Source organism: Callorhinus ursinus, unplaced genomic scaffold (genome assembly GCF_003265705.2).
Source record: "Callorhinus ursinus isolate GAN/ISIS: 27379988/994484 unplaced genomic scaffold, GSC_fseal_2.0 scaffold12, whole genome shotgun sequence".
NCBI lineage: Eukaryota > Metazoa > Chordata > Mammalia > Carnivora > Otariidae > Callorhinus > Callorhinus ursinus.
In genome coordinates, this window is record NW_027397074.1 from 22,952,370 (window position 1) to 22,958,896 (window position 6,527).

At 33.0% G+C, this 6,527-nt stretch overlaps 1 pseudogene; it reads left to right on the top strand.

The window, feature by feature from the left end:
* Window positions 1-4,571: 4,571 nt before the first annotated feature.
* LOC112825233 (large ribosomal subunit protein uL30 pseudogene) lies at window positions 4,572-5,272 on the top strand (annotated as a pseudogene).
* The last annotated feature ends 1,255 nt before the right edge of the window (window positions 5,273-6,527 follow it).

The following is a 6,527-nucleotide window of genomic DNA, read 5'->3' on the forward strand; positions in this document are numbered from 1 at the left end:
TTAAAATTCATAAGGAGAATGATATTCTATTTACGTACCCGTATATTTACCCATTCCATGGCTCTTTCTTTATTCTTGATGTTCTAGGTTTCTTTCTATTATTATTTTCTTTCTGTTGGAATAATTTCTTTCCGCAGTTCTTTTAGGTCAGGTCTAGTAATAACAATTTCTTTTACTTTTTCTTCATTTGAAAAGTTTTTATTTCACCTTTACTCTTAAAATATATTTTTGGTGGATATAGAATTCTGAGTTTATAGTTCTTTCTTTCAGCAATTGAATATATTTTGCCACTTCCTTCTGACTCCTATCATTTCTGATAAGAATTTCACTGTTATTTGAATTGTATTATTTGAAATGTGTTTTTCCTTCTGGATCTTTTAGGTTTTTTTCCTTGTTTTTAGTTTTCAGAAATTTGATTATGATGTGTCTGGGAATGGACTTCTTTGGGTTCATCTTGTTTGTGGCTTACTCAGTTTCTTGAATCTATTGTTTATGTGTTTTACCAGACTTAGGAAGTTTTTCACCATTTTTTGTTAAAAATTTTCTCAGACCCACACACTTTCCCCTCTTCTGGGACTCTGATGACACAAATGTTACATCTTATATTTTTTGTTCCATAGGTTCCTAAGGTTCCATTCATTTTTTTTCAATTGCCTTTTTGACTGTGTTCAGGTTCTGTAATTCCTATTGATCACCTTCAAGTTTACAGAAGATTTTTGCATCTATGTTCATGAGAGATATTGGTCTATAATTTCCCTTTCTTGTAATGTCTTTGGTTTTAATTTTAGGAAATGTTGGCCTCATAAGATTAGTTTGGAAGTATTCCCTCTGTTCCTATATTCTGAAAGGGATTGCATTGGTGTAATTTCTTCCTTAAATATTTGATAGAATTCAGCAGTGAACCCATCTGGTTTGGCTCTTTCTTTTTTGGAAGGTGATCAATTATTGATTCAATTTCTTTAATAGATATAGACCTACTCAGATTGTCTATTTTTTCTTGTGTGTGTTTTGGCAAATTGTAGCTTTCAAAGAACTCATCAGTTTCATCTAGGTTATCAAATTTGTGGGCCTAGAGTTATTCATAGAATTCCATTTTATCCTCTTAATGTCAGGGCAATCTGTAGTGGTGTCTTCTCTTTCATTTCTGATATTAGCAAGTTGCATCCTTTTTTTCTTCATGAGGCTGGTCAGAGGCTTGTCGATTTTATTGAACTTTTCAAAGAGCCAGCTATTTGTTTAATTTATTTTTTCTATTGATTTCATGTTTTCAATTTCGTTGATTTCTGCCCTAATTTTAATTATTTCTTTCTTCTGCTTATTTTGTACATAATTTGCTCTTCTTTTTCTTAAATATCCAGCCAGATAAAGAAACCTCTATTTCTATAAGATGACAGTGTGTTAACCACTTAACTATAAATATTAAAGGAAAAGAATAATAAGAATATAGTTGATGAATACATAATATAAAATGAGATAAATTATGACATCAAAAAAATAAGAAGGGAGAGAATTAAAGGGGTGATTTTTTTTTTATATAATCAAAGTTAAGTTGCTACAAGAACAATATGGACTGTTAATTCATAAGATGTTTTATGTAAGCATCATAATAACCACAGAGCAAAAATATAGTGGATTCACAAAAGACAAAGAGGAGGGAATCAGGGCATACCATGGAAAATCACCAATTCATAAAAATAGGCTTCAGGAGAGGAAAAAAGGAATGATAAAACTACAAAACAGTCAGAAAGCAATTGATAGCATGGCACTGGCAAGTCCTTACATATCAATAATTATTCTAAATATAAACGGATTGAATTACCTAGTCAAAAGGCCCAGAGTGGCTGGATGGATTAAAAAATGAGACCCAACTATATGCTACCATCAAGAGACTCACTTCAGTTTTAGGACACTTTCAGGTTCAAAGTGAAGGGATGAACAAAAATATTCCATGCAAGTGGAAACCAAAAGAAAGTGAAGGTAGCTATATTTATAATCAGATAAAATAGACAATAAGCCAAAAATGGTGAGAAGAGCAAAGTAGGTTATTATATAATGATAAGGGGTCAACTCATCAAGAAGATAGAACTATGATAAATATGTATGCACACAACATTAGAGCACCTAAATATATTCAGCAAATACTAACAGATCTGAGGGGGAAAATAAACAATACAACAATAGTTGGGGACTTCAATACCCCATTTTAAATAATGGATAGATCATCCAGACAGAAAATCAATAAGGAAACAAAAAATTTGAATTATTTTTTAGGCTAAATAGACATATACAAAGTGACCAATAGGCCAGAGAAAAAAATCAAAAGAGAAATAAAAAAATATCTTAAAACAAACAAAATGGAAACACAAAATACCAGAATTTATGGGATGTAGCAAAAGCAGTAATTCACGGGAAATTTATAGTGATAAATGCCTACACTAAGAAAAAAAGAAAGAACCCAAATAAACAACCTAACTTTACATCTCAGAGAAAAAGAACAAACTAAGTCCAAATTAGTAGAAGGAAGAAAATAACAAAGATCAGAGCATAAATAAATGAAATGGAGATCAGAAAAACAATAGAAAAGATCAACAAAACTAAGAGCTGGATTTTGAAAAAATAAACAAAAATAATAAAACTTCATTTAGACTAAGCAAAAAAGAGAGGAGCCTCAAATAAAAAAAATAAAAATGAGAAAGGAGACATTACAAATGATATCACAGAAATACAAAAAGTTACAAGAGACTACTACAAACAATTATATACCAACAAATTGGATAACTTAGAAAAAACAAATTCCTAGAAACATACAACCTGCCAGGACTAAATCTTGAAGAAAGAGAAAAACTGAACAGATCCAAAATGAGTAAGGAGATTGAATCAGTAATAAAGATGATCTCCCAACAAAGAAAAGTCCAGAACCAGATAGTTTCCCTAATAAATTCTACCAAACATTTAAAGAAGAATTAATGACCATCTTGCTCAAACTCTTCCAAAAAATTGAAGAGGTGGGAACACTTCCAAACTCACTTATAAGACTAGCATTACTGTAACACCAAAACCAGATAAGGACACTACCAAAAAAGAAAACTAATATAGATGTAAAACTTTTCAACAAAATATTAGAAAATTAAATTCAATAGCACATTAAAAGGATCATACCCCATGATCAAGTTGAAATTATTCCTGGGGTACAAGGATGGTTCAACACATATAAATAAATAAATGTGACACATCACATTAATAGAATGAAAGGTAAAAATCACATGATCTCAATAAATGCAAAAAAAGTATGTGACAAAATACAAGTCTTCTATGATAAAAACTCCCAAAAAATTAGGTATAGAAAGAACATAGTTCAGCATAATAAAGTCCGTATACGACAAATCCACGGCTAACATCATACTCAACAGTGCAAGGTTGAAAGCTTTTCTACTAAGATCAAGAACAGGACAAGAGTACTCACTCTTTTTTTTTTTAAGATTTTATTTATTTATTTGACAGAGAGAGAGAGACAGCGAGAGAGAGAACACAAGCAGGGGGAGTGGGAGAGGGAGAAGCAAGCTTCCCACAGAGCAGGGAGCCTGATGCGGGGCTCGATTCCAGGACCCTGGGATCATGACCTGAGCCGAAGGCAGACGCTTAACGACTGAGCCACCCAGGTGCCCCAAGAGTACCCACTCTTACCGCTCTTACTCAACATACTACTGGGTGTCCTAGCTAGAGGAATCAGGCAAGTTCATGATATAAAAGGCATCCAAATTAGAGAGGAAGAAGTAAAACTGTCTTTATTTTCAGATGATATGATTTTATATGCAGAAAATCCTAAAGACTCCACCAAAAAAAAAAAAAACCTATCTTATACACACAAAAAATTACCTCGAACTGGATTAAAGACTTGAACATAAAACTTGAAACCGTAAAACTCCCAGAAGAATTCATAGGTGGTAAACTCTGTGACATAGGTCTTAGCAATGATTTTTTTTAATCTGACACCAAAAGCATAATCAACAAAAGCAAAAATCAACAAATGGGACTACATCAAACTAAAAACCATCTCCACAGCAAAAGAAACCATCAATAAAATGAAAAGACAACCTACAGAATGGGAGAAAATAATTGTAAATCATATATCTGATGAAGGGTTAATATCCAAAACATAGAAAGAAATGAAACCCAAAAGCAAACAATCTGATTAAAAAATGAGCAGAAAATTTGAATAGACATTTTTCCAAAGAAGACATACAGAGAGCTAATAGGTACATGAAAAGATGCTCTATATCATTAATCATTAGGAAAATACAAATAAACCACAATGAGATATCACCTCATACTTATTAGAATGGCTATAATCGAGAAGACAAGAGATAAGTGTTGGCAAGGATGTGGAGAAAAGGGACCACTTGTGCACAGTTGCTGGGAATGTAAATTGGTGCAGCCAGTGTGGAAAACAGTGTGGAGGTTCCCCAAAAAGATAAAAAATATGATTCAGCAATTCCACTTCTAGGTATTGCTCCAAAGAAAATGAAAACACTAATTCAAAAAGATTTTGTAGTCCTCTTTTCCGGCTGGAACCATGGAGAGTGCAGAAGAGAAGAAAAAGAAGGTTCCTGCTGTGCCAGAAACCCTTAAGAAGAAGCGAAGGAATTTCGCAGAGTTGAAGATCAAGCGTCTGAGGAAGAAGTTTGCTCAGAAGATGCTTCGAAAGGCAAGAAGGAAGCTTACCTGTGAAAAAGCTAAGCATTACCACAAGGAATGTAGGCAGATGTACAGCACTGAGATCCGAATGGTGAGGATGGCAAGAAAAGCTGGCAACTTCTACGTACCTGCGGAACCCAAATTAGCATTTGTCATCAGGATCAGAGGTATTAATGCTGTGAGCCCAAAGGTTCAAAAGGTGTTGTAGCTTCCTCACCTTCGCCAGATCTTCAATGGCACCTTTGTTAAGCTCAACAAGGCTTCAGTTAACATACTAAGGATTGTGGAACTGTATATAGCATGGGGGTACCCAGACCTGAAGTCGGTGAATGAATTGATCTACAAGCGTGGTAATGGCAAAATCAACAAAAAGGGAATTGCCCTGACAGATAACACATTGATTGCCCGATCTCTTGGTGAATATGGCATCATCTGCATGGAGGATCTGATTCACGAGATCTATACTGTTGGAAAACGTTTCAAAGAAGCAAACAACCTTTTATGGCCCTCAAATTATCTTCTCCACGAGGGGAATGAAAAAAAAGACCACCAATTTTGTAGAAGGTGGAGAGGCTAGCAACAGATCAGACCAAGATCAATAGGCTTATTAGAAGTATGCACTAAGGTATCTACCATGATTATTTTTGTAATCTGGTCAGTTAATAAATGACTACTCTCAAATGGAAAAAAAAAAAAACACAAGAAGATTTTGTACACTCCTGTTCACTGCAGCATTGTTTACAATAGCCAGTACATGGAACAACCTAAGTTGGATGATAAAGGTGAGTGGAATATTATTCACCCATTAAAAAGAATGAAATCTTGTCATTTCATCCTTTTCATTCTTTTTTTTTTCATTCAACATGGATGGACCTCAAGAACATTAATTATTATGCTAAGTGAAGTGAGTCAGACAGAGAAAGATAAATACCATATGATCTTCCTTACACATGGAATCTAAAATGAAACAAAGAAAAGATAACCAAGCTCATAGAGGCAGAGAATAGGCTGGAAGTTGCAAGAGGCAGGGAGAAATGGGTGAACTGTTTTGTTTTGTATGTAGTTTAAATAACATGTGTAAAATTAAAAAAAAATAATGATTTGATTTTCAATCACAGTAAGAATTTAAGGGCTTTAGAAAACACTCTAAGTCTTAGTGAATGTAAACAGCTACTTACAATATTAGTTTTCCAAATTGATAATAATAATAATTAAATTTGACCATAAAAATCATGACTATTTCAGTAGAAAGTGTTGTATGAAATTTTGTATTTCACAAGAAAAATCTAAATAGTCAAAAAAAAAAAAACCCACTCAAACAGCTGCAAAGGCTTTGGAGGTTATGTAATTTATGTAACTTTTGTTGGCTTTGTGGTTAAATATACAATTTCAGCTGATTTTTTTTAATTGAAGGAAAATAATTTCTGAAGAAAAAAAAAGATTCCAATACAATAAAGTGGCAAAAGCATAGTTTTTTCAGGAAATCATGATGGAACAATGTCATGTGTAGAGGGGGGCGGGAAAAGGAGCTTCAACTTATACCTTGCACCATAGACAAAAATTAACTCAAAATGGAGTCTATAATCTAAAGCTATAAAATGTATGAAGTAAAACCTAACGCTATAAAATGTATACCAAAAAAAGATTAGTTAAATCCTTTGTATCTTGAGTTAGGCAAAGAATTTTTACATACTTCATCAAAAGCACCGTGTAGTAGAAAAAAATTGATTAATTGAACTTCATCAAAATGTAAAACTTCTGCTGTCTAAAAGGGCTAATATTATTTGATTTCAAGAATTATTAGAAAGCTATAATAATTAAAATAGCATGTA